This window comes from Pogona vitticeps, chromosome 4, assembly GCF_051106095.1.
Source record: "Pogona vitticeps strain Pit_001003342236 chromosome 4, PviZW2.1, whole genome shotgun sequence".
Taxonomy (NCBI): domain Eukaryota; kingdom Metazoa; phylum Chordata; class Lepidosauria; order Squamata; family Agamidae; genus Pogona; species Pogona vitticeps.
Window position 1 is genome coordinate 23429619 of NC_135786.1, and position 21366 is coordinate 23450984.

At 38.9% G+C, this 21366-nt stretch overlaps 1 protein-coding gene across 4 annotated transcripts in view; it reads left to right on the top strand.

Moving 5' to 3' along the window:
• The window catches only part of SULF2 (sulfatase 2), a 336643-nt gene that overhangs the window by 95488 nt on the left and 219789 nt on the right, over positions 1–21366 (top strand). For 3 of the 4 annotated variants that reach the window (XM_078392669.1, XM_020779453.3, XM_072996894.2), the window contains one exon: positions 2148–2259. The exons of the other annotated variant lie outside the window; for it this stretch is intronic. The gene's annotated coding sequence lies outside the window, so the exon portion shown is untranslated. The remainder of the gene's footprint in view (positions 1–2147; positions 2260–21366) is intronic. 4 annotated transcript variants of the gene reach the window in all.

Here is a 21366-nt window from a genome sequence, read left to right on the forward strand (position 1 = left end):
TACAAAGGAGTTACCAGATCCTCACTGATTTAACGGGCCTATTCTAGCTACAACTTACTATGCTAGCCAAGGGAATTTCTGCCACTGAGACATTAAATAACTGAATCACCTCATTGTTTCTCTTTTTCTCTCTTTGTTCTTCTAATAAAATTCACACGCTAAAATAGTTATTCCAGTACAAGGGAAAAACATTTATTTCCGTCACAGAGGTTTGTATTCATTGCCATGTTTTCTAGGAGATTTAATCAAGCTGGAAAATTTAGTGTCATCTTGTTCATCACAAGTGCAATCTGCATAGGCAATTTGCAGTGAGTCTATATGTAATAAATCTTCGAGATTTATATGCCAAGATAAGTGGTTCTGCAAGCATTGTCTACTGTGTGACTTTTTACTGTATTACTTTCTGCAGTATTTCCAGAATCTCAGCAATCTTTTTAAGATGTATGAGTGGCCGCTGGTTACTAGCATAGCGCTAGGTATACTTAGTGATAGAAATGAAATAAAACAAGGTTACCTTGGTAAATTTCAGAGCTTTAAAAATTTTATAAAGAGATATTAAACAAGAACAGGTTTCTATGGAGAGAAGAGGATTTTTTTTCCTATGGAAAAATGTGCCAGTGTTTACCCCAAGGACTTGTAGTGCTGCTCTGATTATTTGGATTATATAGGTCTCAGCTGCAGAGCAGAAGTGCTGACCTTCCTGCAGTCAATTTTGACATTTTAATGGTGCTTGCTTTCATTTTTAAAAGACAAACACAATACTGTCAAAATTCTATCCTGACGACTAAATATCTCAGCAAAAATATTAAAACATCCTAAATGTGAAGAATATTTTTTTTCATGACCTTGAATTTGGACGGAGAACTAGGGAGACTGATGAAAGGTCAATAAGCAATTGAAAGACTGCCTCAAGAAGCCTTCCTCTCTCTTTCTGCAAATCTAGTAAATAAGCCATACTGTCTAGCATAATGTCTGGAACATTTTACACATGGAGAAGGGTGCAAGCCTTAAAATTTAGAAGAAGGTAAAGGCTACAGGAAGTTAACCAGTGTGGTGTAGAAAACAGAATGTAAGAACAGATTCCCGGAATTCTGAATGTAAATCCCTTCTCAGTCATGGAAATTCACTGGTGATGTGGACCTGGCAAAACCGCACCTTAAACATCTCATTCACCTTGAAAGCTCTGTTAAGGTTGCTGTAAATCACAACAAAGATTACAGGAGAATGAAAAGCCTGATATTTATAAAGAGTAAGGAACAAAAATAGAGAAGAAAGCTCTGGTTTCTTAGTAAAATGGTATTTGATGGCAGATTTAGAATCAAGGAAAGGAACTAGCATGCAATTAAACACATAATTGGTTTGGAGGATTAACTCCAGAATTCTGTTTCTTAGGTGGCTTCAATATAACTGGGTTATATTCAAGAGTAAATTAGTCATGTTTTAGTTCCATTGGAATAAATGGGACAGGTCAGTGATGACTAAAATAACTACCATTGGCTTCTCTATTGCTAATGAATGATTGTTAGTTGACTGATTTACTGTGCAATCCTATACATGTCTAGTCAGAAATCTGCTTGAATTCAGCATGATTTATTCCAGATTTATTCCAGTTATAGGATTGCAGCTAGAGTACCCCTATGTCCCAGTCTAGAGACAACCAATATTAAAACTAAAACTAAAAGATCTATCTGTGATTATTATATGTGCCTTTTTGTTGCTGCAGTATGTCAAGAAAGAAGTAGATTGTTGCAGAATACAGAATGACTCTTAAGTATGGAGAACAAAGTCTAGCCACACAGCTATTATTGAGATATCCCAAAGATCCAGAGTTGGCCAAACCGCTTTAGAAAAAGGGTGAGACACCAGGTGGATCTTTGTCTGCTTCATCAGTACAATATGTACATTCTTAATCATTTGAAAAGCAGATATTTCTTATTTTATATGCTCTAATTCACATCCCTAAGAGGAGCTTTTAATATACCAAGAAGTGTTGTTTCTTTCTGGGGAGAAAATAGGAAAAAAATGCTAGTGCCGTTATTTACTTGTGAGGCAAACAAGTACTGTATATTTCTGGGAGGAAAGGAGCATATAAATACAACCAACCAACCAACCAATGAAATGAAATCTTTTTTCTTTGACTTTTTCAGGTTCTGCATATTCCATATACAGTCAAGCATTTTGGAAGAACCTGTTGCTTTTCCAGGCTTCTATACTTTCCTATCCAGTCCAGATTATATTCCCCCCAGGAATGAATTGAAGGTAAGTCTTTAAGTAAGATACCTGTGTTTCATACTGCATGGCAGGAAAGAGGGATGCTTAAAACAACAACAACAAAGAAACCTGTATTAAAGAATTTGTGCCTTCCTTTTAAGCAGCTATACATTACTTGCATACAAAAAAGGTGAATAATTATAATAATGTAGGGAATGGTGTGGATACAAGTAGAATTATAAGAATGATCCAATCTTGTTTTTACAAGGTAAAATCTTGTTGTAGAAGATTCTGGCTTTCTCTTTTACCCAGCTTGTTAAATGTCTCAGCTGACACAGAATTTCCATTATTTTTAAATATCTGGTCACCGTACAAATCATAGTAGCTTACTTTTAGGGCCTAAATGGCTAGTTGCAACTATTCCTGGAATGGGGGGGTGCTCTTGAAGAAATGGAATTAGATTTTGAATGCATGACTTTGTTTGCTCTCTTGTTTGGTGTACATGCATTTCTTTGACTTCATTAATTCCTTCACGTATTTTCCATCTGACTACAATGTTGTATCTCCAGTGATGGAGCTAACTTTTCGCTTCTAATACAAGAAGTTGAGAAATTCCCAGTTAACTTTATTTCCGTTGGTGAAGGCAGATGTCTCTTGCTGACTGACAGTGGGCAAGGGGACTTATTTTTGCATCCAAAGCCAATAATACTTCAGTGTCTGAGACCACTTGTAGGAAACTCTAAGAATTTCTTTAAGCTACATTGTTAAAATGCTAATTTCTTTAAAATGCATAATTAAATTGCAGAATTTACACAGTTTGGCTCTGGTGACACTGGATCATATCTTATTAAATGTATGGCACTGGAGAAATGGCAATAAGAAAAGCCAGCAGCATCTCTAACAGCCAGGTCTTAGGGAGGAGGCATGCCATGATTATTGGACATGAAAGGAACAGTGCAAAACAGGATGATAAGTCCAAAATTCCTTTTGGTGTTGTATAGGAGAGCAATAAAAGTCTGTGCCAAGGCAGCTTTGCTGCCCTACCATTCCACTACTTGAAGCAATTGCCTTTGGTTTTACTAAAGTAGAGCCAGTCCTGGCTGGCTGGGTGAACATCAGTATCACAAGAGGCATTAATTAACATTAATGTGGTACATATTCTAGTGCTACAGACAGCATTGCCAAGTGAGGCAGCTTTAGCAGACAGCATGTTAATTTCCATGTAAGGCCTCTGGATCTTCCTCTTGTTTTTTTTCTTCAGACTGTTTGGTCAACAGGAAAAGGAAAATGGCAAGAAAGCAAGTATCAACACAATGGTCCCTGGTCTCACACCATATTTATCTCTACACCATGGGATTTGTTCACTCATGATTTAGTCATCGCCACTGATATGTGCAGCCTTAAATGGGATTTGAAGAGATTCATGGAGGAAACAGCTATTGTTTCCAATCCCAAGATAGATGTACCGTATTTTTCGCTCCATAAGACGCACCTCTCCATAAGATGCTCCAAATTTTTAGGAGAAGAAAACAGGAAAAAATAATCTGTTTTCTTCGCTCCATAAGACGCACAGACTTTCCACCCCCCTGTTTTGTGGTGGGAAAGTGTGTCTTATAGTGCGAAAAATATGGTATATGCATACTGCAGTATCTTAGGTAATAGATTTCTAAATACTAGTATCTGGGGGACAAGAATTGGGAGGGTGAAAATATTGGTTGAGAGTTATGGGATATTCAGTCCAAAACATCTGTAAGGATGGGATATTCAGTCCAGAACATCTGTAAGGGGAAGGCTGTTGACATGATTCTGCTAATGTGTGACATTTTTTTTGAACTGTCTTCAAGAGAAGTTCCAGGCATTGCCTTCTAGACTACTTAGCTTACAAAGAAATTGTCACTTAGTGGTAGAGCACATGCTTTGTGTATAGGCAGTCCGATGTTCAATCTCTGCTGTGTCTTGTTAAAAAAATGGTTATATGTGATGTGACAGATCATCAGCTTGAGAGCCTGGAGATCCATGTGAATCAAACTTGATAGGTACATTATATAAAGAAGCATCCTAAGCTTGCCTGCTTTATTTAAGAAGTACTGTATTTGGGTGGGCTTCACTCACAAGTACGAGACACTTCTCATCAAAAGAATGCACTCTAAATGTTGCAGGGCTAAAAAAAAGTGCCTGGCAAAACTCCACCCCCCTTTTTTCCCTTTTAACTGTTCTTCTCTATCAAATGCAGGTCAACTTTGGTTAAATAAATGATTTCAGGAAAAATAAGGATGCCTTTTCATTTTCAGATAATGTGTTCGAGTTAATTTAATTTTTTCTAATCACACATACTATATTGTGCTTTGAGTTGTTCTGTCAGTTTTGATCCAGGGATTTCTTCCAGACAGTGAGTCCCTACTGCTCACAATGTAAAAACATTCTGGAGTTATTCCATCTATTTTCCTGATGAGATTTTCTCTAGTAAGAAGAAAGATTTAAAAAGTGGGGGAGATTCTGAAGGGAAAACACAGGAGTGCTGCACTCTGGAGCCATCATCAGCTAGAAATCTCGTGGACTTAATGAATGAGGCAGGAAATAATTGCCTCACATGGAAACACCGTAGATTTACTTGTATAATTTGTTCGTCTCTACATTTTCTAACTCAGAATGCAGAAAAGAATAGCATCCTCACTTGTGCTTCAAAATCTGGTGACATCAAACCTCCTTATGTGCGTAAAGCCATAAGGATTAAAGAAATGTATCTTGGAGAATGTAGAGGCTTCATGCTGAGTTCTGCTTTAGTGCTTAGTATGCCTCAGAGGTATAAAATGCTTGTAGGTCAATCTTATTTTCAAGTATGTTAAAGTCAGGTCAAGATGAGATAACACTATTCCTCTTCCTATGTATTATGGAGACCCATTGGTTATGCCTCTAACCTAGTCTGCTCTGCTCAGTTCTTAAGCAGGCAGCAGCACAGCATGAAAGAGGCAGGCGGGAATGACTTGATATCAACTTTGCGCATTGTAGATGTAGACGTTTTGGCCTGCCATCAATCCCAACCAGCATGTTTAAGGGCCAGAACAGTAGAAGTTGCATGTAAAGCAAAAGAGACTTGTGTTGGGGACGGCTCATGTATGCTATATTCAGGTCCATAATCCCTCTTGTATTTGTTCCAGAGTTCTACATGTCTGCTTATACTAGCATGAGCTTGTCTTAATCCACATGTTGCAGATTAGCTTGCTTTTGCTTTGTGATTGGTCATCAGGAGATAAACATGGGTTTCACTTGCAATTTAATACCTCAGACATACTTGGAAGAAACTATGACTGGAAGAAAAACATTGTAATAACAGAAAATGCACACTTCTCTCAATGTGTGATGTCATGCCTGTCTGTTTGTGTCACCTGTGATAGTTGTACAAAGGTTTGCCACTCATGTAAGCCTCTGTTTTTCAGCATGCACCTCTGGATAATTTACTAAGCTGTAGCCATGCATACCTAGTCTGTTATTCTTCTGGAGTCTTTCATTCCCTGACTCTGTCATCTTTTGCCATATCTATACCACTTTTTGCTCATGCATTATGAGGCTGGCAGTATTCTAGACTCTTTCCATTAGGTAATTTTTGTGACAGAGTATTCCGGGAAAAGCTGTAATGGGATACAATCTCAAAAATGATAGAATGATGTCAATACGAATCCAAGGCAGACCATTCAACATCACAATAATCCAAGTTTATGCACCAACCAGCATTGCTGAGGAGACTGAAATTGAACAATTCTATGAAGATTTACAACACCTTCTAGAACTGACACCAAAGAAAGATGTTCTTCTCATTCTAGGGGACTGGAATGCTAAAGTAGGGAGCCAAGAGATAAAAGGAACAACAGGGAAGTTTGGCCTTGGAGTTCAGAACGAAGCAGGACAAAGGCTAATAGAGTTTTGTCAAGAGAATAAGCTGGTCATCACAAACACTCTTTTCCAACAACACAAGAGGCGACTCTATACATGGAAATCACCAGATGGGCAATATCGAAATCAGATTGATTATATTCTCTGCAGCCAAAGATGGAGAAGCTCTATACAGTCAGCAAAAACAAGACCTGGAGCTGACTGCGGTTCTGATCATCAGCTTCTCATAGCAAAATTCAAGCTTAGACTGAAGAGATTAGGAAAAACCACTGGGCCACTCAGGTATAATCTAAACCAAATCCCTTATGAATACACAGTGGAAGTAAAGAACAGATTTAAGGAACTAGATTTGGTGGACAGAGTGCCTGAAGAACTTTGGATAGAGGCTCGTAACATTGTCCAGGAGGCAGCAACGAAAACCATCCCAAAGAAAAGGAAATGCAAGAAAGCAAAGTGGCTGTCCAACGAGGCCTTAGAAATAGCAGAGAGGAGAAGGGAAGCAAAATGCAAGGGAGATAGGGAAAGTTACAGAAACTTGAATGCAGACTTCCAAAGAATAGCAAGGAGAGACAAGAGGGCCTTCTTAAATGAACAATGCAAAGAAATAGAGGAAGATAACAGAAAAGGAAAGACCAGAGATCTGTTCAGGAAAATTGGACATATTAGAGGAACATTTTGCGCAAAGATGAACATGATAAAAGACAAAAATGGGAGGGACCTAACAGAAGCAGAAGACGTCAAGAAGAGGTGGCAAGAATACACAGAGGAATTATATCAGAAAGATTTGGATATCCCGGACAACCCAGACAATGTAGTTGCTGACCTTGAGCCAGACATCCTGGAGAGCGAAGTCAAGTGGGCCTTAGAAAGCCTGGCTAACAACAAGGCCAGTGGAGGTGATGGCATTCCAGTTGAACTATTTAAAATCTTGAAAGATGATGCTGTTAAGGTGCTACATTCAATATGCCAGCAAGTTTGGAAAACTCAACAGTGGCCAGAGGATTGGAAAAGATCAGTCTACATCCCAATCCCAAAGAAAGGCAGTGCCAAAGAATGCTCCAACTACCGTACAATTGCACTCATTTCACACGCTAGCAAGGTTATGCTCAAAATCCTCCAAGGTAGGCTTCAGCAGTATGTGGACCGAGAACTCCCAGAAGTACAAGCTGGATTCCGAAGATGCAGAGGAACTCGAGACCAAATTGCTAACTTGCGCTGGATTATGGAGAAAGCCAGAGAGTTCCAGAAAAATATCTACTTCTGCTTCATTGACTATGCGAAAGCCTTTGACTGTGTGGACCACAGCAAACTATGGCAAGTTCTTAAAGAAATGGGAGTGCCTGACCACTTTATCTGTCTCCTGAGAAACCTATATGTGGGACAGGAAGCAACAGTTAGAACTGGTCATGGAACAACTGAGTGGTTCAAAATTGGGAAAGGAGTACGGCAAGGCTGTATATTGTCCCCCAGCTTATTTAACTTATATGCAGAATACATCATGCGGAAGGCTGGACTGGAAGAAACCCAAGCCGGAATTAAGATTGCCGGAAGAAATATCAACAACCTCCGATATGCAGATGATACCACTCTGATGGCAGAAAGTGAGGAGGAATTAAAGAACCTTGTAATGAGAGTGAAAGAGGAGAGTGCAAAAAACGGTCTGAAACTCAACATCAAAAAAACTAAGATCATGGCCACTGGTCCCATCACCTCCTGGGAAATAGAAGGGGAAGATATGGAGGCAGTGTCAAATTTTATCTTCCTGGGCTCCATGATCACTGCAGATGGAGACAGCAGCCCTGAAATTAAAAGGCGCCTTCTTCTTGGGAGGAAAGCGATGACAAATCTTGACAGCATCTTGAAAAACAGAGACATCACCTTGCCAACAAAGGTCCGCATAGTGAAAGCTATGGTTTTTCCTGTCATGATGTATGGAAGTGAGAGCTGGACCATAAAGAAAGCAGACCATCGAAGAATTGATGCCTTTGAATTGTGGTGCTGGAGGAGGCTCTTGAGAATCCCCTGGACTGCAAGGAGAACAAACCTATCAGTTCTAAAGGAAATCAACCCTGAATGCTCACTTGAAGGACAGATCCTGAAGCTGAGGCTCCAGTATTTTGGCCATCTCATGAGAAGAAAAGAGTCCTTGGAAAAAACCTTGATGTTAGGAAGGTGTGATGGCAAGAGGAGAAGGGGACGACCGAGGATGAGATGGCTGGACAGTGTCTGCGAAGCAACCAACATGAACCTGACACAACTCCGGGAGGCAGTGGAAGACAGGAGGGCCTGGCGTGCTCTGGTCCATGGGGTCACGAAGAGTCGGACACGACTAAACGACTAAACACATTCCGTCTCTGTTCTGAAATGAAAATAATTGTAAACTGATTCAGTGTGGGTAGCAGAATGCATATATAGTAATAACTGAATAGCTTCCAGAAGCCTTTGCCACACCTTGTAGACATGGTATTTCATAATAATAATCAGTGGTATCATTTTAAAGAGCAAGCAGAGTGGCTTGTCCCTCCAATAATGTACATTCACTCCTTGTTTAATGAAAATGCTGTCTTTCTACAGCCTGGCACTTAATGATTGACAGTGGGATAATAATGAATTCATTTTTAATGGTTAAAAATTACTGGCTGGATAGTTCAGTAGTTTAGATATCTGGCCGCAGAGTCAGAGTTTGGGTGTTCAGTTCCCCACTGTGCCTCCTGTGAGAGCTAGCCTGTGTGACTTTGGGCGAGCTGCACAGACTTCGGATGGCTCCAGAAGAAGGGAATGGTAAACTATTTCTGAGTATTTTGTACCTGGAAAACCCTGGAAAGGGTCACCATAAGTCAGAATTGACTTGATGGCACGTGATTATTATTATAAATTGCTCAAAGCTCCTGAAATTTGTGTAGCTCCCAGTATGATTGCTAAGCAGTAGATGAGAGAGAAGTACCTTTTGCAGTTTGAATATGGAATATGAGACCTGAATGTGGAGCTTGCTGAGAAAACAGTCACTAAGATGTTTTTAAAAGACAAAGATTGTTATATTGATCTGGAGTGGGGAAATCTCAGATTCATTATTGTGCAGTCCCTTTGGATGAATCTAAATGTCACAAGTGAGAGTACAAATTTTTGATTGCTCTATAACTCTTTCCCTGATTCACTAGTAAATAGCAGGCATGAGAGACAAAGAAACTTATAAAATTTAGGCTAGATGCGGCTGTGAAGTCTGAATTTGTGATCCAGTCTTGGAGATTGCAGACTCAGTCCATTACAACGGTGTATTACAGATGTTAGGTTACACCTCGGATTTTGGGACAAGAAACAGTGGTTGACCCCATTTCTGAAAAAGTAAAGATGGGATATAAAGATGAATGTATGAATATGAAATGTTAGTTTTGACTAGCTGTTACCTTAGCTGAAACTTACACGATGTGGATAGGTGAAGAGCAGAAGTGGCTGGTTGGGTCACTGACTTGGAGCAGCAGGGGTTGCAAATTCCATTTCTTATTGTGTCTGTTGGGCAAAGAGCCAGCCTGTGTGGCCTTGGGTAAGTAGCAAAGTTCTAGAAGAAGGGGCTGGTAAAACATTTCTGAGTAGTTTGCATTCAAGAAACCCTAGAAAAATTTACTGTAAGTTGATGTGAGGGTTCAGTTTTTGGAACACCGGTCTCCACAATAATTCAACGAGTCTCTTTTACTTTGAACTGGGAGAAAGGTTTAATGGGTATTCAACAAAAATAATCATTCAAACAATTATTCCACAACTTGTTGCCTGCTGCCAATGGGTCCGACAGGGGTGCCCATGCATCTCTCAAAAATAGGTTCATGTCATTATCATTCCAGGTACTCGGCCAGCCTGCTACCCCTTCTTCTCTCAGGACCTCTCCGGCTTCTCCATCCAGGGGGGGGGGGCTCATCCTCGGACCGGTCAGTCCATCCGATGTCTCAGGTCGGGTAGAAGGGGGACCAAGGTCCATCCGGTAGCCTCTTCACCTCCTCCACTCGCCATGCCAGATGCTCTCTCACTCCCCTTTCCACAAGCTCCCTTTATTCCCTTAATTTCCTCCACCTCTCCCGAGCCTCAGTCTTACCCCAGTAAGGCGGCTTTTGGGGGATCCCCTTTCGGCGGCGGTGGTCTGCCTCTTCCCTTGGCACTCGCATCCTCTCCCACTTTCCAGTCCATGGAAGGTCCTATCGGATCTTCCCTCACTTTTATATCCACTATCCCCGCCTCAATCTCCACCCTCTTTTTCCTCCCGCCAGTTCAGCTGGGGTTTGAATTGCTACTGTTAACCCGCACAATTCCCTCTCCGAGTCCCAGGTATCAGTACCCCATTGTTTGGTTCTTCTAGGCTTGAGTACCGGCGAGGTTTGTACCTCCCTTTCTGTCTTTGACACAATGGATGCCACTCCAGTGAGAGCATCTTCCCTCTCACCCTGGCTCTTATATTTGAAATCAACTTTATGGCACATTACCATTATTGTTAGAAGAAGACAGAAACATCACAATCTTTATATTAGCAATAGTAAAGCTGGAAATCAATGTTAAGCTCAGTACACAAAGAGGTCAGTTGCAGCCATTTTTAAAATATAATGTTAGCTGCTGGCTGGAGGAATAGAACTCTCAAAATGTAGCTTCCTGGTTGTAGATTATAACGTGACTACATAGTACTCTCCAATTCACATACTACAAGCAATAATAAGTTGTTTTGGTCCTTGAGAAAAAACAGCAAAATCCACAACTGTTTTGACCAAACATGTCAGAAAACAGTGCATACACTTTCAGCTTCTCTAGAAAGTTTCAAGTAGTGGTGCCTCGCATAACGATTTTAATTGGTTCAAAAAAAAATGTTATGCGAAACATCGTTATGCGAAACACCATTTTCCATAGGAATGCATTGGAAACCGGTTAATCCGTTCCAATAGGCACGGATTGCCGTCCTTAAGCGAAAAAACCCATAGGAAACATCGTTATACGATACAATGTTTCCTCCATTGGAATGTATTGTAGCTGACTCAATACATTCCAATGGCTTTTCGAAGTCAATTTTTGCAAAATTAAGTGTGTCATAAAAGGGTCAAAAATGGTTTTAAATGCTTGGATTAGCTTCTGCACCCTCTAAAACGGATGCAAAAGTTAATTTGGCTTTGATCTGACTTTTCGTTAATTAATGGTGAATTTTTTCCCCCCAACTTTTGACAGCTGTCAAAATCTGACAGCTCCATTATTTCCTATGGGGGAAGAAAAAATTCACAAAAAATTAATGAAGACTCAGCAACTGTTCTAAATTCTTGGGTTCGTTAGAGGACCCCCTAAGTCGTGTGCAAACCTGATTTGGCTTTGATCTGAACTTTCGTTAATTTTTTGTAAATTGTTTTCTCCCCCATAGGAAAGCATGGAGCTGTCAGATTTTGACAGGTCCATTGGTTCCTATGGGCCGGAAAAAAAAAATTAACCATAAATTAACGAAAAGTCAGATCAAAGCCAAATCAGGTTTGCACATGACTTAGGGGGTCCTCTAACGAATGCAAGCATTTAGAACCGTTTTTGACCCTTCTAAGACACTTTTTTAATTGAAAAAAAAAACATCGTTAAGTGAAGCAGGGAACCTAAAATCGCATTCGTTATGCGAAGCATGGTCCCAAACTTCGCTAAAGCGAAAATCGCCCATAGGAAACATCGTTATACGGTGCATATTATTTTCTAAAAAAACACAGCGTTATGCGAATTAATCGCTAAACGAGGCAATCGTTAAGCGAGGCACCACTGTATTCCTGGTTTCCAGAAGTAACTTTGTTTTCATTTTTTTAATGTGCTTTATTGATTATACTCCACCCTATGATCTGTCAACCTAGGGCAGTTTAGAAACACATAAACAAGCTTCTAACATATTGAGAAGCTGGACTGCTTATTGCTTGGGGACTATATTGTCTGTATTCGCATCTTCCTTCACATATGCTTAGTATAACTATGGGTTTGTAAATGTAAAGTTAATTGAAAGAGACACCATGAGCCTCCAGTACTTTTGCATCACATGGAGAATGACCCTGCCCTCAGTGCCTCCTCCACCTTTTGGCAAGTGATGAATGCAAAAGAATGATTGGATCAATAGTAGCTGTGGAGGTTTGTTAATAGAATAGTACAGAAAGCCTTTACTTGAAATAAATAAAAGAAAGTTGAACACCAAGTAATCTTGAAACATTACTGCAGTGGGTTAAAAATGGATGAACCTCTTGCAAGGCAAAAGCATGTGAGAAGGAAGTCAAACTGCGTAAAGCTTTTGCACACCAGTATCTAGGAAGAGAAATATACAGCCCATGCACAAGAACAGATGCATCTGATCTAAGAAATTAGAGATTTGTATGAGAATACAGATGCTGAGAACCTAGGGATGTTGCTTACAGGGTTTATTTATACTGACAGCTGAACATTGCAGAATATGGCAGAAAGAAAATAGTCCTATAGGGGATTTCCTTGGAATTCCTGAAAAATGTTTTAATTAACATGGATTTTCCTGAGTCATGTTTGAAAAGCTATTGCAATAGTGAAATTAAGGGGGGGAACTGTATAAATAAAGCAAATTTGTGAATAACCATGTTGCTTGCTTGGGCACATTTTTAAACAGGAGCTGTCTTTCTGGAGATTATCAGAAAAAGTGACTTGGAAGTTGTGACTTTAAATGTTTTGCATGCATGCAAAATTGAAGGCAAAATAAATAAAAGAAGTCAATGAAAACCAATTAACCACAAATTGATTAAAATACTTTTTCTTCAGAACAGAATTACCAATTCATTCAGTAAAATTGGAAATGCATCTGTCCACCCACCATCCCCTGGCAGCTAAACAAATCGAAACCAATATTTTCTCTCATATCTCTTTGTTTTTGTTTTTTAGTCCTAATCTAATTCTATATTTGTGGCCCTGTGCTTGGATGAGTTTCATTTCAAAGGGGACTTTTTTTTTTTACCTGCTTCACAAATGTATTATGGCTACAGCATCAAGAAAGAACATTTGTGACACCCTCTCCTCTCTTTGAAGCACAGTGGTATCAGTCAGATCACCTGCAGCTACAAGTTACCAAGTAATGATGAAACAGATATTTATGCAATATATGTATGCATATGTAAAACCATTCCTTGACCCAAAGAGATGATATATCCTAATCCAATAGCTACAATCCTGTGGCAATGTGGAGGAAGATTTGTAACTAGAGATGGGCATGAGTTACAAAATGAATCACTGAAGTTGTTCAAAAATCACTAATTCACCAATTTGTATTTGTAGAAATTTACAGAATAACTTCCCAATTCTCCTCTACAAGCCCTCCAGGTTTGGTGAAGATTGGTTTCTCCAGGCCATCTGCTAAAAGGCACTTTCCTGCGGGGACCCACTTTGTGGGTGTATAACCTGGATATCTGAAACCCAATCTTCACCATATTTGAAAGAATTGTAGAAGAGAGTTAGAAAAAGTGTCTCTGTGATTTTGATGTTTCTAGCTGCCTGGGAAGGGGACTTTCCGGGGGGGGGCACTTTTGTGGGTATGCAACTCAGATGTCTGAAACCCAATGTTCACCATCCTGAAAGGCTTGTAGAGGAGAATTGGAAGCTACTCTGTTAATTTGGTGTCTCTAAGTGCTGGGGGTGGTGTTTCCTTTGGGCTTTAAAGTAAAAAACCAAATTGATGAATTGATTCATCAGAAAAAAATCACAAATTTGTAATTCATTATTCCTCAACCTTGATGAATCAAAATGAATCACCAATTTTCTGATTCGTGCCCATCTCTAACTTTCAGTCAGTTTCTAACCAGCAAATAAAAAGTCCCTGCTGCAGTTCTCATAGGCATGCATGCATCAAGCCAGCATGTACATGCTGTTCCAAGAATTGCATCACAGACTCTTCATTGGCCAGTTAGGAATGAACTGAAAGTTATGAAATTTCTGACACTAAGCAATGTGATTTCAGTAATTGATCACTATGTGAATTCCCTCTTCTCTCCAGAGAGGAAGCTATGTGTGATACAAAATACCAAATTTAGGGACAGAGGCACATTACTCCAGTTTCCAATACTCACTATTTCTACTCAAGTCTCTGCAGAAACTCTGTCTCATTCCTTTCGGTACTGTTACAGTACAGTCCTGTGCTTGCCTATTCAGAATTAAGCATATTGAGTTCAGTGGTTCTTACTCCTATGTAGATAGGAATAAAATTGTGCAAGTTCATATACAGTTTAGCCTCAGGTGACTCTTGAAGTTGATTTGTTTTGGCCAACATTGCCCTAATAAGTATTCAGTACCACACTTGTTAACAATGTTAACCAAAGAGCACAATGCTTCAAAATTAAACATTTCCCTTCTGTATAAAATTTATTTTCTGTTATCTTTAGAAGTATGTATGTGTGTCTCTGTGTGTGAACACTTAAAATAAACTCTGCTTATCTCACAGGACGTTTGTAACAAAAGAGGGGATTTAGAATGAGAATTAATTACATTAATGATGCTGTTTGAATGTTAATACTTCAGTGTCTTTCAGATCTCACTTTATATCCTTTGATAAAGCATGCTCCCAAGAATTAACATTTTTATCTTTCTAAGCTTCCTAGTGCAATCAAACTACTGGATATTAATGGCTAAGAAGTGTCTTTAATAAAGTATATTGAACTGGGAAATATAATATTATGCTGTTTATTTGTCTGTAAAACCCTGCTTACCTGAGCTTATCCATGCTGTCTTGTGCATCTTTAAATGTTAAAGAAGCTTTTCTTTATTTCTCTTTGGCAAAATGATTTAGGTTTTATGCAGCAGACGGTGTTCAATGCATGTTTATTTACGTTTATCTACATTTTGTTCTTCCATGCAGCAAACTATTAATCTTCTCAAAAGATGGCCCTTTTTTCTTGTCTTGCACCAGCTGCAGTTCTTGTAGATAAGCTGGCAGTGCGGGGGGGGGGGGGAGAAAAAATGGTAAATCTCAGGCATCATCTCTATATTTTTGCTTGCCCATGGTCACCTTCCATACACAACAGATTGTACAATATGCGAATACTGTTTTAAGACCATGGCTTGTTCCTTTTTAAAAGGTGTTTGCAACAATAACTAGGGAGGTCATTCACTGGAACTATTCTTTTAACATTTCAGTGTTTCAGTTTCTTACACCTTTAGCAATTGTTTCTACTCCTGGCTTCCTCAGTTATATTCATATCTACTCTAGGTAAAACATGCAGCTGTGTCTTTTATGATTATAATTATATGGGTAAAAAGATCATATGTATAGTGAGGTGATGGATCAGTAAAGGGCTTTAATACTACAATGCCTTGAATTCTAATCTTTGTTTTAACCATCTGTAATATGTCAGCTTGCCGTAAATGTCTGAAATCTGGTGTGAAACATATACCACAGTAAGAGTGAGTTGTTAGAGAACAATTCCAGTTGTGCTTGGCCAGGTGGTAGTGGGAGGACCTAGTACATCCCAGTAGATCAAGCAACAAATTCTCTCCCTGTGTGTGGATGCCAATAATGAGATGATCCATTCAAATCTTAAACAAAAAAAAAATAGTAGGATTACGCAGAACAACTTGAGTCAACACTACTGTGTGGATGAGCTCTTATTTGTTTATTTGTTTGTTTGAATTTTTCTGCTGGCTTTCTTCCAGAGAAAGGGACCCAAGGTAGCTCACAAATTGTTAAAAATAAAACCAACAAAATCCTTAAGATAGTGAAGGGTCCTGTTCGTGAAGGTTAAAATATATAGTCTTTGCAGCTAGCAATGAGAAGAGAACCCTCAAAGCTAGAAGAATAAGTCCATGAGTATTGCATCAACACTAAATGTATGCTTGTACATATTTTCAAATATTTTGCTGCAGTCTGGGTGGGTTGGTGGGGATGAGAAATATGGAACTTCATCAGCACCTTCACTTAGTCTTTCATGGGCAGGATCAGGTAAGCGTGTATGTGTTATCCTTCCACGTTTGGGCCTTCTACCCCATGGATGGCCACAGCCATGGGACCAATTCCTTCCATGTGTACCTGCAGACATTTCTGGAGGCTGTGCCTTAAGTCTGATTGCACCTGAGGAATGCTCTGAGGAAAGGATCTCCATCTTCATGGGTGCAATGCTCATTCGGAGTGACATTCAAAGGGCCATTACAGAGATTATCTCAAGTACAGTGCATTAATCCCATGCACTTCAGATTGCAGAACTCATAATGCAGAAACAGCTATGGCCAGGTGCAGTTTTTCCCACCCTGTTTTTATCAGTGGAGATTGTCTTCTCATATCAACCTTCTGCATCTATTCAAAGCATTCTGCAATTTGAATAGATGAAAAGGGAAATAAATATCCATAGTCCCAGCACCAAAGGGGAAGACTGATGATAATTAAATTGCTCAGTGAAGTCCATTTACTGCCCTGGACACTCCAATCACAAAGCTGCTAGGGAGGGCTGAGATGTGGTCATTGTGTACTATATTCTGTTGCATTTTACAATCCATTTTGTGGAGGTGTAGGGCAAAGCGAAAAACTTGCTTTGCTGCTTAGATGCCTTTTTTGCTCAGTTTAATTTACTAAACTTTACTGTTTATTATTGTTTTCTTGATCTTGCAGAGTTGTAGGGCAAAATGGGAGACTTGTGCTCCTGTTAAAATAGCATTTTTTTTTTTTTTTTGCATTCTGGAACAGTGTTCCCCCTCTTTCACTCAGCTTGATTTACTAAGCTTTACTGAAGTATTATTATGATTGAGTGTAACAGTGCTTGAGGGCAACAAGGATGATCAGGGGATTAGAAACCAAGCCCTATGAAGAAAGACTGAAAGAACTGGACATATTTAGCCTTGAGAAAAGAAGACTATAGGGAGATCTGATAGCACTCTTCAAATACTTGAAAGTATTTCAAGTATTTAAAGAGGAGGGGTAGAATCTATTCTTGATCATTTCAGAGTGAGGACATGTAATAATGGGCTCAAGCTACAGGAAGCCAGATTTAGACTGAATATGAGGAAAAATTTCTTAACTATTAAAGCAGTGTGGCAGTGGAATCAGTTACCTTGGGAGGTGGTTAGTGCTCCATGCTGAAGGCGTTCAAGATAACATTGGACAACCATCTGTGAGATCTGATTTGATTTGGATTCCTGCAATGAGCAGGGGGTTGGACTCAATGGCCTTTCAGGCTCCTTCCAACTCAATTATTCTGTGATTCTATGATTGCTGTATGGGCTTTGATGGATAGGCTAATTAGGGCATTAGACTTGCATTTTCTCCCCTTCCTGGACCCCCCCAACTTTTGGTATGGGGATGGAAACATCTGTTTACATACCCCCATTTGTAGTAACGTTTGCTTGTTATGAAGAGTCAAAAATGGACAATGTCATTTACTCTGTATGATCAAGTCAAAATGTCTGTTAAAGGGCACAGATCAGGACAGTCCCAATATATATGTTCATTATTTGAGTGCAGAGTGGATCAAAGGTCTTCTGCACATATCTATTAGTGGCTTACCCACAGGCAGATTTTTATTATCTCTTTAATATGTATTTTTTTTTATTTTATTTTTTTCAAAAATTTTATACTCTGTCTTGTTTCTTAAAAAGAATTCAAGGTGACTTACAGTCAAACCATTGGTTTCACAGTCTGGTGTAAACCACTCTTTTTGGATTTCCTGTAAAATATCTTGCAGACCTAAAATGCAGGGGGAAAAACAGAGGATCTTGGTTACATAAAATACTGTAATCCAGGTGGCAGAAGCTATTCAGCAGTCTAGACATCTTCTTGAACTGAAGCATGACTTTTTGTTTTAGATTAATTTAGATTAAAGCGGATCAAAAAAAGAGAGAGAAATATACTTAGCATTTATTTCTAGTGACTATTGACCTTTCCAAGGTTACTTTGTGATCCCATGCTAATTCTTCTGTAAGAGATAAGTGCTACAGATGCTATAAACTGGCTTGACTTGAGAATCGGAGAAATCTGTGAATATTAGCAACCCGCTTACAACTCTATGGAAGACCATTAATTCACTCCATAGAGAAAAGGACACAGCTTGATGTAGCACATAACTATTCCCATTTTCAAACATAAATTGTGCAACTTTTCAGAGTTCTTAGTGGCATTGACAAATTGATCTGAATATTATTCAGATAGTGAAAGTAGATGGAAATATCAGTCTAGGGGGAGCAGAAATTAATCCTTCATTTTTATCTCTAGTTTTACTGTTTGGATTTTATTACCAACTCATACCATCACTTTATTATAATAAATTCTAATAGTTTAACATCTTGATTCAGTTTAAGCCAATTTACTTTTTCTTATTCTAAAATCTGTGCTTTTACTAAGTGCTGTTTTTTTTAAATTTGTAAACCAATCTGATAGCATTGCTAATTAGATGGTATCTAAGCTGACCAGCTAAATAAATAAATAAATGCAATAAACCTCACATCTAGGCCAATTCAGCAACTCTCATGTGAATTGCTGAAATTGACTCAAGTCCAATCAACTATTCTTTTGGCACAGTACAGTTTACAGTTCCATTGCTATTGGAAAGAGTAAGATGGGGTGGGAGGGAATCTTTGCCTGGAAAGAATAGTAGAAATACCTGCCTTACCAGAGAATGCCATAGCAGGAACCAGAAACATTGTCATTTGTGTTAGCAGAGGGTACAGTTTTACCCCATACTGTAGTTCCTCAGAAGCTAGACACAGCACCTGAGCAGCAGGCCTGATGATGTTCACAGTGGACTCCAGGTATTTGCTGAAGCATTGTCACTAACCATGATATTCTGAGTTGTTTTACAGCTCACCTCTGATTCTTATTCTGATCCCTCCATCTTGCCAGGTCTCACCCAAATTTTGAGGAAGTTATTCTTCTGGATGACAATTTGTGGAATTTCTCAGCTCTGGTGTTGGAAGTCCAAATAGTAACTTCTGGATGTTGTAATTTTTAAAAAGTAACTTTTTGAACTCTGGTCTCACCATTACTCCATGACACCCCAGCATGGGCTGGAATAGATAATTGCTGTCACATATATGCAACATATCAGATGTAGATGGTAAACTCTTGGTGGAGCAAATCTGCCCCTGATACCGTGTAAGGAGCTATACAAGCAAACTGTTTATCCACATATGCATCATAAAACAGTTTAGGACCTCGATATCTGGCAGAGCGCCTTCTCCCTCTCAGTTCTGCCAAAGACACTTGTTCTAGCCAGGCTGGGCGACTGAGGGGCCTAACGCTGATGGAGGCCTGGAAGGAAAGAACGAGGAAGCAGGCCTTCTCGGCAGTGGCCCCTCACCTCTGGAACAACTTGCCCATAGAGATCCGCCTGGCTCCCTCTCTGGGTGTCTTTAGAAATAAACTTAAGACATGGCTATTTAGGCAGGCTTTCCCTCCTGCTCTATCTTAATATTTGTATTTTCACATCTTAGATTTTTGCATGTTTATTGGTTCTATTGTTTTTAAATTTTGTAATGCCGCCCAGAGTAGTCCATTGATCTAGATGGGATGGGAAGGAAGGAAGGAAGGAAGGAAGGAAGGAAGGAAGGAAGGAAATAAATAAATAAATAAATAAATAAATAAATAAATAAATAAATAAATAAATAAATAAATAAATAAATAAATAAATAAATAAATAAATAAAATATTTGTATTCCAGCAATTTGTGGAAGGTCATATTGTGCCTGTTGAGCAAGCGTCCATGTAAAATGGCTTCCCTTCCTTTTTTAAAATTATTCTTAATAAAGAGAATGACACAAGATTGATTTAATTAATGTCTCTTATTATCATGTGTACCTGTATAGTTTGAATTGACCAAGCCAAGTATAATCCAGAATGTTTACTGGCCTACCAACATTAAATGAACTATCTGTTTTTGATGCATTCAATCTGTAGAAAAGGTAGGAAGGAGACCAGCTGACTAGAATGCATTACAGGTGAAATATGTTTAGTTTGATGGGTTACATCATGTGCAGGCCTCAACACAAAACAATTTCGTACATTGACTGGTTCCGGTGCTTTGGAATTCCTGGCAGAAAATCAACGACTTCTCAGCCCTAGTTTGCAGGTGTGTAATTTATTCTGGTCACATCCTGATACAGCTTCATTTTATGCTGCTGTTCCTTGCCACAATATGTTCAAGGTGCTTTTAATAATCCCGATCAGAAACAAGACAGAAATACCAGTGTGATTCTTCTTTAGTCCTATGCTTTTGTATGTCAATGTCACAGCCTTCCTTAAGTAATGGAGGGATATTAAAGAAAGACGAAATATGTTTTTACCACTGCCCCTTCTCTTCTACCCTTTTGAATGCAATATAATCTGTCCTGTTTTTGCTTTTATGTGGGCTGTGAGGAAAAGAAAAGAAAAGCATTCCTCTGATACATTCCCTAGGTTGTAGCAGTGTGTGTAGAAAAGAAACTTTTGTTAAATATACAGAGTTAAATAGCTATTTCTGCAAGAGGCAAAGGAATAAAAAAAAGGAAAATTGATGCATTAATTAGCCATCTGCCCTACCAAATTCTTATGTGGAAAGAAAAGAGAACATGGGAAGATCTAATCTGGCCCCAGTTCAGTTCCTGGCATGCTCTGGTGGCAATATAACTCAATTAACAAACTTTACTTTGATGAACACAGATTGCAAGTTACAGCCTAATTCTGTGCGTATAAAGTTGTTGAATTGTTTAATTAGTTTGACATAATTGCTTTCATGTGCTAGTTTAGCATGAACTGTAAAGAGTTAAAATATCCTATGGAAAGTAATAGCTAGTATATATACACTGATTAATCAATTAATTAAAAATAGACTTGTCTTCTGGTAAAAAGAATACAGCTTGCTGTTGTTTTGTTGTACAGATTTTTTTTTAAAAAAAGACAAATTGCACAAACAGAGGAGAGCTGTAAACAGTTTATATCTTAAATGGCTTGTTCAAACTGTACACTCTAGTACAGTTTTAACTTTTTATGAAACATAATCAAGATGTCTCAGAACCTCTTCCAACGTTACATTTGGCAAAGTTGGGTGCACACAGTTATACCATAAGGTTCATTAAAATGTAATGTTGGAAAGGTGATGTGCACATCTGTTTTCAAAAGAGCACATGAGGGTTTAGGACGAGGCATACGATCCCATTTATCTCTTCTTCATTTTATGACCCTGACCTTGAGCAGAAACCAGAGTTCCAATACAAAGGGGAAAAAATCTAGTTGGCTGAGAGACACAATTGGCAGAAGCCTTTGAAGTTAGAACCATGGTGCTACACTGAGCTTGAATCCTGTTAGCCCAGATC